At 36.8% G+C, this 12,105-nt stretch overlaps 1 protein-coding gene across 1 annotated transcript in view; it reads left to right on the forward strand.

The window, feature by feature from the left end:
- The first annotated feature begins 1,748 nt into the window (after positions 1-1,748).
- Positions 1,749-12,105, forward strand: part of LOC125080037 (zinc finger protein 133-like) — a 50,938-nt gene continuing 40,581 nt past the window's right edge. Inside the window, exon 1 of the mRNA XM_047693836.1 lies at positions 1,749-2,053. The gene's annotated coding sequence lies outside the window, so the exon portion shown is untranslated. The remainder of the gene's footprint in view (positions 2,054-12,105) is intronic.

The raw sequence follows: 12,105 nt of genomic DNA on the forward strand, positions 1-12,105 counted from the left end.
CCAGACACAGAACTATTTCATCACAACAAAGATCTTCCTCTTGATAACCCTTATAGTCTCTGCTTTTAAGAATTTTTAAATTATTTTTTGAAATATATACAAATGCAGTGATCCGGAGGGGCATGTGCACCTGAATGTTTATAGCAGCAATGTCCACAATAGCCATACTATGAAAAGAACCTAGATATCCATCAACAAATGAATGGATAAAGAAGAGGTGGTGTATATATATATATAATGGAATACTATGCAGTCATCAAAAGAAATGAAATCTTGCCATTTGTGAGGACGTGGATGGAACTAGAGAATATTATGCTTAGCGAAATAAGTCAGTAGGAGAAAGACAACTATCATATGATCTCCCTGATCTGAGGAATTAGAGATGCAACGTGGGGGGTTTGGGGGGTAGGAAAAGAATAAATGGAACAAGATGGGATTGGGAGGGAGACAGACCATAAGACACTCTTAATCTCACAAAACAAACTGAGGGTTGCTAGGGGGAGGGGGGTTGGGAGGGGGGGTGGGGTTATGGACATTGGGGAGGGTATGTGCTATGGTGAGTGCTGTGAAGTGTGTAAACCTGGAGATTCACAGACCTGTACCCCTGGGGCTAATAATATATTATATGTTAATAAAAAAATTAAAAAAAAAATTTAAAAAGAAATATAATGTCCAGGTTTTTATTTGTAGTTAGTGAGAAGAATAGAGAAAACTACACCTAAATGTAATTTTAAACATAAATGTAATTGAAGATGAAAGTCCCAATCTTTTATGGCAGTAGAAGTCTCCAGAGTCTGTTGTTAACAAAGTGTGCTGTGGTTTCCCTCCCAAGTAATATGCAATTCACATGTGAGTCCAATTGTATATGCCTAGTTATATCTGTTGTGAATTTTACTGTTACCCAAAGGCAGGTACACAGCTTGCAAAACTACTCATATATTTTAATGGCTATTAAAGGCATTATGTCTACTCTGTATTTATGTTTTAAATTTAAATCTCATTAAAAGAAGACAGTGGGTTAGCAAAACTGCTTCTCTTCAAAATAAAACTTTGAATAGGAGATATGCATTTGTCCCAACAAATAACTAGACATTTTTTTGAAAAGGAATTGAGATTTTTTTTTTTCAAAATAAAAGTTATCGAGGGCTGCAGTTTTATAGGAAACTTGAAACAGATTAAAAAACCAAAAGCATAATAACCCTAGTCCGGCAATCCCACCCCTCTGCATTCATTACTGATCTATTTATTATTTTATTATTTCTATGTGATGAGCCTCGCCAAAGGGAAGGAGCCCAGGTAAGGGGTTGGCAAATGCCATTTGGCCTTAGTATACATTTCTGGATGCTGTTCACTCCTCCCTAAATCCCCTTCCCCCTTTAGAGTTTGCCTCAGATTACTATGCCTTTTTAATCATAATAATATTTTAGACAATCTCTTTGGAACACACTGGTCTTCCAAACACTGGGTAATCAGGTGAGGGACACCTGCCTGTGACTCTAAGCCTCCGACAGTCCTTCCCAATGAACTCAGTGTCACCTCCTATGGCGCACTCAGGTTCCACTCCTGGCAGATTGGAGTTCTCTTCCCCCCCAACCCCCCCAGCCCGACCCTCCCCATCCTCTGGAGAAGCGGGACAAAAGAATCCGCCTCTTTGGGTGTGCAGCGGGAGACCCGAGCGCGCGGGGCACCCGAGCGCGCGGGGCCATCGCTGGGCATCCCCTCCACTCTCCAACTCGAGAGACAGCGCACCCTCTGGCCTTGGGAGCAGCGGCGCCCAGCGATCCCTGGCTGGGCTTTCTTTGGCCGCCGGTGACATCACTGGCGAAACGGATTCCAGGCGCCCGGCTCCTGGTTTTAAGAGACGTAGGTCGGTCAGTCCGTCTCTGCCTGTCCGCCGCGGAAGAGGGCTGCTCATCGTTGAGTTCCTGGGACCCGGAGGAGGAGGGAGAGCGCAGGCAGCGAGGGAAGGAGGACCCCGGCAGGCGACAGCAAGGAGTTCTGCCCCGCGCACTTCCCGGCTGCCTCCGCTGCCCGCGCTGGGCCTCAGCACCAGGTGAGTCCGGGAGCGCGAGGGACCGGAGCCGAGGGGCTCTGCCCGTGTGAGGCTGGTCCTAGTGTGAGTCACTTACGGGAGCCAAAGGCACACAGTTCAGTTCTATGCATCTCCTGCCTCTGTTAGAGAGTTGCTGGGATCAGTATTCTGATCTGCTGGGGCCGCAAAGGCCTTTTGGAGGACAAAGGATTTTTCTTACCAAAGACATGCTTCTCTCCAGCCCTAAGAGTAGTGAGCATACAGTCTACAAGTAAAAGAGACCAAAGAAGTAGGATAGAATCAAAATACAGGGAGGAAACTGTTACCAGGGAATGTCCCTGCAGCAGCCTCCAAACTCAGGTGCCTGGTTTTGGGGTATAGAGAGCCAGAGAAAGAGGACTGGTTCTAGGATACCTGAAACCTTGTACAAAAAAAGAGAAGAGAAAGGAGAGAGGGAGAAGGAGGGAGGGGAGAAAGAGAGTAAGAGAGAGACAGAGACAGAGACAGAGAGAGAAGGGAGAGAGAATGAGAAAGAGAGAAAGGAAAGAAACAAAAAATTCACAGAACTCTGAAATGACCAGGTTTAACTTCTGGAGGAAGCTAAGTGGTGTGGAGAAAGAATGCATACACTTTCATTTGTGTGTCCTCTGACCTGAGCTAAATAAACAGCTACAGGGCCAATTATAGTTAGAAACATTTAGAATACTAAGGCTCTCTCTCTCATTGACTCCAGATGTGGCCTTTTAAAGGTATTATTTATAGGTAAGAGACTATGCAAATTTTAAGTGGACAGCCAAACTGAGTTTGGGCAAACATATGTAAATTAAGATACAGAATATTTATGTGCATCACTCCAGAAATTCCCTGAGTATCCCCCTTCAGGAAACACCCACTCAAATGTAAACACTTTTCTTATTTCTGCCACCATAGCTTAATTTTGTCTGTTCTTTAAATTTTTATAAATAGAATTATGCAGTATATGCACTTTGTGCAGTTTCTTTTACTAGTAAAAAATTCTCAAATTCATGTGTATTTTCAAATCAGTAGATTGCTCCTTTTTAGTGCTGAGTGATATTCCATCGTATGAAGAAACCACAATATGTTTTAGCCTTTTACTTACTCTTGGGGCATTTGAATTGTTTTCAACCTTGCCTTATAAAATAAAGTTACTAAGAACATTCTTGTAAACCTTTTTTCAGGTATTTGGGAATCAATCTCTCTCTCTCTCTCTCTTTCTCTGTAATTGCTGGGTTATAAAATAGGTATAATTTAACATTATGAAACAGAGGCTGAAACTGTTTTTCAAAATGTTTGCACCATTTTTTAGTGTGACCAGCAAGGTAAGAGCAATCTAGCTGTTCCCCATCATGCACAACACTTGGAATTTTAATCTTCTTCATTTAGCAACTCTAAATTGTAGTTTGCCTTTTCACTTTATTTATCATGCTCTTTGCAAAGCAAGTATTTTTTCATATTGGTGAAATCCAATGAATCATCTTTTAATGATTAGTGTTTTTTTTTCCTTATCTAACAAAAATTTTCCTACCACAAAGTCTTAAAAATATTTTGCATATTCTCTTCTAGAAACATCACCATTTTAGCCCTTATCTTTGTGTCTGTGATCAGTTCTAATTTTATGTGTTTGGTAAGAAATAGGGGTCAGGGTATTTTTGGTTTGTTTGTTTGTTTTATTTTTCCAAATGGATATCCAGTAAGCAATTTCAACATTATTTGCTTAAAAAGCAATTATTTCCCTATTGGATTGCCCTGGAGTCTGTTGAAAAGCATTTCACTGTACTTGTGCGGGTCTATATCTGGTATTGTGATTTTGTTTCATTGACCTACTATCTATATTTATAACTTGAGATTATGTACTTTAAAATATTTTTATAGAACTTCTTAAAATCAGGTGATGTAATTCTCAATTTTTTTCTTTCTCAAAAATGCTTGTTTATCTACAAATATTTTAAAATCAGTTTATTAGATCTATAAAATGTCTACTGGAATTCAATTCAAATAACAAAGCATCTTCGGGAAAGATTGAAGAGAATTGACACTCTAACAATTATAAATCCTCCAAGCAATAAGTCTGATATATCTTTCATTTATACGGATCTTTTAAAATTTCTTTCCACAATGTTTTATAACTTTTAGTGCATCCGACTTGCACATTTTGGGTTAAATTTAATCCAGTGCAATTTATGTATTTTGGAGCTGTTGCAAATGGCAATACATTTTCCAATTGTTTGTGGCCGATTTTTAGAAATATGATAAAATCTTGAGTATTTACTTTGTATCCCTCAACTTTGTGACATTTGCATAGTACCTCTACATATTTTGCTGTTGAGTCCTTAAACATATCTTATGTACACAGCTATTTTGTCTGGAAATAAATATGGTTGTGTGTTTTTCTTTTCAATTATTATGTGCTTTTTTTTTCTTGTCTTATTTCACTAACTAATTTCATTTGATTAGGTTCATTAGCACATACTGAATAGGAGTATGAACACACTTGCTTTTCCTCAATCTCAGGGAGAAATCATTTAATATTTCACCATTTAGTATTTTGATAACTATAAGGTCCTTTTACCAGATGAAAAAGTCCCTTCTTCTCCTATTTTTGCTGGGAGTTTTTACACATGAGTGTTAACTTTTGACATTTACTGCATCTATTATAACAACATATTTCTTACTTGTACTGTTACTATGGTGAGTATCAGTTTCATATTTGGTTGTAGAAATAATCGTGCATTCCTGGGATGAACTCAATTTGGTCATAATATTTTGTCATTTAGATATTGCTAGGTTCTATTTTAATTAATTGATTAATTAAGACACAGAGACAGAGAGAGTGGGGCGGGGAAGGGCAGAGGGAGAGGGAGAGACAGAATCCCAAGCAAGCTCCATGCCCATTGTGGAACTGGTCCCATGACCCTGAGATCATGAGCCAAAATCAAGAGTGGGACATTTAACTGACTGAGCCATCCAGGCGCCCCATTAGTTTTTATTTCTCATGTCCTATTGATGAATTCTGTGTTATGTTCATGTATGGTATTGCTTTGTATTTTCTTTTGTTTTAATATTCCTTCCATGTTTTCTTACCACTTTATATTGGTCTCAGGAAATAATTTGGAAAATTATATATTTTTCTACTTTCTGAAAAAAGTTTTGTAAGATTGGTGTGATTTCTTTCTTAAATGTTCGATAGCATAAAGCAGTGAGCTAATTAGTGCCTAGTTTTCTTTGAAAGAAGATGACAATAATTCAATTCCTCATAGATATAGATAACAGGTTGTCTATTTTTTAAATTCATTTTAATAAGTGTGCTCTTTATTTTTTTTTATTTTTTTTTTAAGATTTTATTTATTTATTTGACAGAGAGAGATCACAAGTAGACGGAGAGGAAGGCAGAGAGAGAGAGAGAGAGAGGGAAGCAGGCTTCTTGCTGAGCAGAGAGCCCGATGTGGGACTCGATCCCAGGACCCTGAGATCATGACCTGAGCCGAAGGCAGCGGCTTAACCCACTGAGCCACCCAGGCACCCAATAAGTGTGCTCTTTAAAGAGTGTCAATTATATCTAAATTGTTGAATTTGGGGAGAATGAAGATGTTCATATTTCCTTTTAAAATTATAATATTTATAGATATAATAGCCATATCCTCTCCTTCATAATTTTAGTAATTTTATTTTCCTGATGAATCTTACTTGGGATTTTTCAAGTTCCTTTTTTCCTCCCAAAAATCTTCTATTGACTATGTTAATTTCTCTTCTCATTTGTTATTTTTATTCCCATTCTTCTCTTTATATTCTTTCCTGTACCTACTCTGGGTTTATTTTGTTCTTAATTTTCTAGTTTCTTAGGGTGGAATCTTTTAAATTGCTTTCAAATTGTCTTATTTTTTAAGTATTAAATCTAAGTATAAATTTTCCTCTAAAACTGTTTTAACATTTCCTCATAAATTTGGGGGGGGGTTTTTTTTTTTTTTTTTTTTTTAATTCATTTTGAAATATTGACTAATTTTTTGTATGCTTTCTCCTTTGACCTATGGTTATTTGGAAGTATTCTACTGAATTTCCAATCACTTGGGAATTTTTCCAATATCTTTTTGTTACTAATATCTGCCTTAATTCATTTTTCCTGAGAATGTACTGTATGATTTTAATCATGTAAAATGTATTGAGGCATATTTTATCATCCAGCATATAATCTATCATGGTGAATATTCCTTGTGTATCTGAAAATAATGTGTGTGTGTGTGTGTGTGTGTGTGTGTGGTTTTGTGTTTGTTTTTTCATTTGGTGTGTGAGGTGCTTCATAAATATAAATTAAGTTAATTTCTGTGGTAGTAATATTCAGAATTTCAATATTCTTATAAAAATCGCAAACTGTGGATCAAAGGTTTAGTTCTGTCAACTTTTTCACCATGTTCTTTGAAGTGCCTTTCTGAGAGGCGAACACTTAGGTTTTTCTTCTTGATGAATTGGCCATTTTATCATTAAGAAAGTTCCCTCATATCTCTGGTAATATTGTTTCTTTTTCAACTAAAGTCCACTTTACATGCTACGAATATATCATCTCCAGTTCGCTTCTTTTCTTTCCAAATCAATAACACTTTATTTTCAGTTTTTCTTTACCAGTGATATTAGGACAGAGCCTGTTCTTCTCTCTGGGATAGTTACTTATTTTATGTATTTATTCCAATTGTCCGTAAGCATTAAACAGAAAAAAACTTACATAATGCACCTTTAAACTGGCACTTACTGCTTAGGGTTGGGGAGCAGGGGCACAAAGGTACAACGGAGAAGTTCTTAACCTGTGCTTCAGGAATCTGAAAGTCAGAAGATGGGCTGGCATAAGCCCTTTGAAATTGTTTGCAACTTCAAAGATTGTGTAGGTGTACATTTTTCTAGGTAGGAGATCTGAGCTTTCTACAGAAGATTTCTTACTTTTCCAACTAAGAACAAGACATAATTGAGGCAGCATTCTTAAATCTGTAAATACCATGTGGATGGTTTCTTTCAATCAGAAGATATAACTCTAGCCACTTTGCGCCTAGCGCTCCTAGCATTACTAAAACTAATTTGTGCTAATCCCTTAACAATGCTTTATCATTGAAATTTCGGTTGCTACAGTTTATGCCTCAGCAGTTTTTACATCCTTAATTAACCTTTTTTTCTATTATGAAAATTTTAAAACACATTTGAGCAAAAGAGATTTTAATAAGGCCATAATTATCTCATGCGTATAGATACAAGTTTGAAATAAAATAAATTAAAAAATACAATGATCATTACATAGGGAACTATTTCTGCTGAAAAGAGCACTCAGGCCCTGTGAAACACTCTCCTCTTTCATGTTCTTTATAATTGTATGTCAGAGTACACAGTATATGTGCATCCTTGAATTGGAAATCATCATTGAAGAACAGTATTAAGAGGATCCCTGTTATGGATGTGGGGGCAGGTGACTTGAATTTGGTATCAGCCCTTGCAGTGTCTCCCGTAGTGATTGTGGACAGGTCGGCTTCCCTAAGACCCAGTTTCCGCCTCTCTGGGACCAATGCTGTCTATTGGAAATATAGTGTGAACCACACATGCAAGCACATAGGTATTTTAAATTTTTATTAAAAAGAGTAAAAGGGGGCGCCTGGGTGGCTCAGTGGGTTAAGCCGCTGCCTTCGGCTCAGGTCATGATCTCAGGGTCCTGGGATCGAGTCCCGCATCGGGCTCTCTGCTCAGCAGGGAGCCTGCTTCCCTCTCTCTCTCTCTCTGCCTGCCTCTCCATCTACTTGTGATCTCTCTCTGTCAAATAAATAAATAAAATCTTTAAAAAAAAAATTAAAAAAAAAGAGTAAAAGGATAACAGTGAAGTCAATGTTAATACTATATTTAGCTCAATATCAATATTGTTATAATTTCAATATGTAATCAATATAAAATATTATCAAAATGTTGTATAATATTTTTTCAAACTAAGTTTTTAAAATCTATTTGTACTTTATGCCACATATCTCATTTTGGATTAGTCACCTTTCAAGGGCTCAACTTTGACATCTGACTACCTTCTATTTTATTGGCTTATAGGCTTATATAAAATTACTGCTTTAATTCTATGAACATGGAAGTTAATGAGAAACAAAAATTCATCTTTAGAAGTTTGATTTGTGGTTTTATTATATCTCCTGTGTCTGATTAGTATGTTCAATGATTTCTCTATCTTTTTGAAGACATGTAATAAAATCATACTAATTTAATAACCCTATCTACTAATTCAATCATTTACTACTATGGTTCAGTTTGGATTGACTAAATTTCTCATTATGGATTGTGCTTTCCTGTCTCTTCAGATATCTGGCAATTTTTAATTGGATGGCATTGCATTGTAAAGGTGACGTTATTCAGTACTGCATATTTTTAGATTTTTAAAATGTTCCGAGTCTTGTTCTAGAATGCTGTTATTTGGAAACAGACTGATCTGTCTAGGTCCTGCTTTTATGTTTAACTAGGTAGGACCAGAAGGATGTTCAGTCTAGGGTTAATTTTGTCCACCGCCAAGGCAAGTTCTTTCTTAGCACACTGCCATGTGAATTATTAGATTTTCCACTATGGCTTATGGGAACTGGTGTTATTCTAGGTCTCCCGTGAGTGCTAGAAACTTTCCCTTGTAATGCATTTGGTTGGTTCTTTCCTCGACCTAAAATGGTTTCCTTATGTACACATAGTGATCAGTACACCTGAGGGGAAGCAGAATCTGCCCTTCTAAGCAAGCCACATTGACTTGTGGATTGTTCTGAGCGGAAGGCAGTTAAAACCCAGGAGATTAGGAAAGCTTTCTACCTCTCCCCTAAACTGCCTACAAGAATTTAGATAGGGGACTTGAACCAGGAAGAGAACTGTTACCAGTAAAAGACTTTTTTGGAATGGTATAGGAACCATTTGTTCATCAAACTTTCGCTCTTCTCATCTTTATGTAAACTGTCTTCCTCCCCTTTGGAGTCCCAAGTCCTCTGCTCCTTTCTCCTAAGCTCAGATTGGTATATAAAGCTTAATTACTTACCAGCCTAGAAGTCTCATATTTTTACATGATTTGTTTTTCTCTTGTTAATCTGTCCTTTTCAGTTTTATTATTAGCCAGCCAAAGAACTTAAAAGGAAAGAAAGGAATTTTTCAGTATCATTCAATCTAGCGTAACTGGGCTTTCCTTTCAGTGTAAGTATTGGATCATTCTCAAGTTTTCTGCTTTGTCTTTCTTTGCACATGAAATCTATTTGAACGCCACAAAATAAAATAGGATGCTGCTAATATCATTATTTTCCAATAAAGTTAATACAATATGGACTGTTTTAAAGAAAGCAGTTCCTCAGTATCATTATATCTTGCTCCATTTATAGGTATTTAATTATTTTTCAATTGACTTTACAAAGAATCAGCCAAATTTAAATCATAGTTATTCTGTGGAGATTTCTGCCCCTTTTTCTAACCCTCGAGCTGAAATTTGATAATCACATATTTATTTTTCTAGAAAAAAAGAAATGCTCATAATTATGCACTTAGGCAGATGCTTCTCAATATATGCTAAAACTTACTATAAAAATATAATTTATAAACCCTCATGATGCAATAATATTCAAGACAGAGGAGATGACATTCCTAGAGTTGCAATGGTATATTTGCCTTTTGAGCATCTTATAATTTGAGTGTTTCAGAAATCTTTGTCATTCCTGGCTGCCAGAATAATAATGATGGTTAAATTAGGTGAAGAAAACTAACTATAATTACTTTTTTACTGTAATTTTTTACAAGACAAAGGATAAAGTCTTTATTTCAAAAATTTGCATGTGTATTAGCACAAAAAACTAGAGTAGACATTCCTACTAGTGAATTTGGGCAGGAAGTTTCTGAAATATAAATTTATCTGGAGACTGTGATAGATTCTTCTCAATTGTCCTCCCCTGTCAATTCACCAAGAAAACAAAACAAAACAAAATGAAAGAATGGTCTTGAAAAACAAAACCCAAAGAATCAAAGTATAACTTGTTGGTATGTTACTGTTCAATTATTTATACTACTGAAAACTTATGGTGCTCCATCCCTGTGGGCCAATTTGAAAATGAATATGGTGCTATCCATGGTTCATTTTGCAAAAGAAGTTATGATTTAATTGACTCTAATACAAAGCCACTCTCTTTTCCCCTCCTTCTCTTCTTCCTCCTGTTCCCCTCCCTCTTTACATTCAACAGTCCTTGTGCACATTTAGTTATGATGCAGGCTAGAGTCTGAGCCACTCAGGTTCAGATAAGAACCACTTGTGAAAAACTGCTGTAGCGCTGAGTGGCAAGTTCATCTTTCTGCCTCTGAAAACGGCTTAGCTCCTCAGTAACAGGGGGTTTTCTAGTTCAAAACTTCTTGTAACATAAGTTCTATGTAAAGCAGTATCTCTAATACCCACTTTGCTAGTACTGAGTTCTTTTCAAATGTCAGGGAATGTGAGATTGAAGACCTTGATTCAAAAGTATACTATTCAGTATTTGCTGTTTTTTATTTAGTAGATCAAAAGAGCAACATTGTTTTAAGGTAATATATACAATTAGAAAAATGATAGTCCTTGTATAATATAATGACAAAGATAAAAGGTCTTCATTTAAGTATGAAATCTTATAAATTTTATGATTTTGTCCAATCCCACCTTTTCATGAACAGTTTTAGTAGCTGAAGCACTGCTGCACTTATTAGTCCATAATTTTCCCCATATTGAACATATATTAGGGTCCTGGTGAGACTTTCTTTATTCAGCCTGCAGGAAAAAGCTAAGCATTTTGCTTTTTTTGAAGTGGCAAATCCCATAGACATAAGAAAGCTATTTAATCTTGACAATTGGCTCTTCCCTTCAGGAGGTGGCAGGTAAAGTCAGTAAAAAGCGATTTAATGATACGAATAATAACCAATATAGAAGCTCATTTAAGGTATGCACAAATAACCGTGGTCAACGAAAGTAAACATGCATTGGTTTAATAGATACAGCATAGAATGACTGCACTTTTTAAAATGCCTTCATTCTGTCGAAACATTAAATTGCTCTTCCAAGACAGCCAATAATTTACTTCACAAGGAAAAATGTTTAGATATTCAAAGAAGTAATGTGAAGTGTTCTTTAGTTCTTGGTGAATAAAGGACCAGTGGGATGCTTGAGAAGGCTTGTGTTTTATTCTGCAGAAGCTTTTTGTTCCTTCGCGCTGTGGTTCTGCTGTTGGTTTCTTTGGTTTGTTAAGTATGAAATGACTTGTTAGGGAGAGGGACAACACAGGCAAGGAAGGAAACTCTACCAACTTTTGGTAATTTTTGCTTCAAGCAAGTGAGTTTAGCAGATGGGAGGCAGAGGAGGCAACTTGGGGTTCTCTGGGCCCTCAGATCTGTAACCGTCATACTACACATTTATTTGTATTCTATTTTAAGAAATGTTATATATTGATATATTGATGATTCCTCAGCCGCCTCTTTTTCTCCCCCATAATCTAACCTTAGTATCAGGCAAATAAGTTTGATGTTGGACGCGGTTCCAGTTTAACTTCTCTGAAATACTCTCAAAGAAATTTGAGCTACTTTTCCTTAGTTCTGAGGGGGCAGAGCTGGCACTCTTTTTTTTTTTTTTAAGATTTTATTTATTTGACAGACAGAGATCACAAGTAGGCAGAGAGGCAGGCAGAGAGAGAGGAGGACGCAAGCTCCCTGTTGAGCCGAGAGCCTGATGTGAGGCTCGATCCCAGGACCCTGGGATCATGACCTGAGCTGAAGGCTGAGGCTTTAACCCACTGAGCCACCCAGGTGCCCCCTAGTTTTCCTTAGTTCTATTCATAAAATAAGATTTCCATAACCACTTCATATGACTCTCTATGCATTCATTTATTTGTGATCAGTTCTATACCATTCTGAAGAGTCAAACTGTAGAATTTTATTCCTCCTATATTTAGAAGATATTAATATGCCAGTGATGGTTTTTTTGGGGGGGAGTGAGTGCTACTTTCCCGGACAAAAAGTGTAAAATGTTCCAAGGAATGAACAGTTTCCCTCTGCCA

This window comes from Lutra lutra, chromosome 10, assembly GCF_902655055.1.
Source record: "Lutra lutra chromosome 10, mLutLut1.2, whole genome shotgun sequence".
In the NCBI taxonomy this organism is placed as follows: domain Eukaryota; kingdom Metazoa; phylum Chordata; class Mammalia; order Carnivora; family Mustelidae; genus Lutra; species Lutra lutra.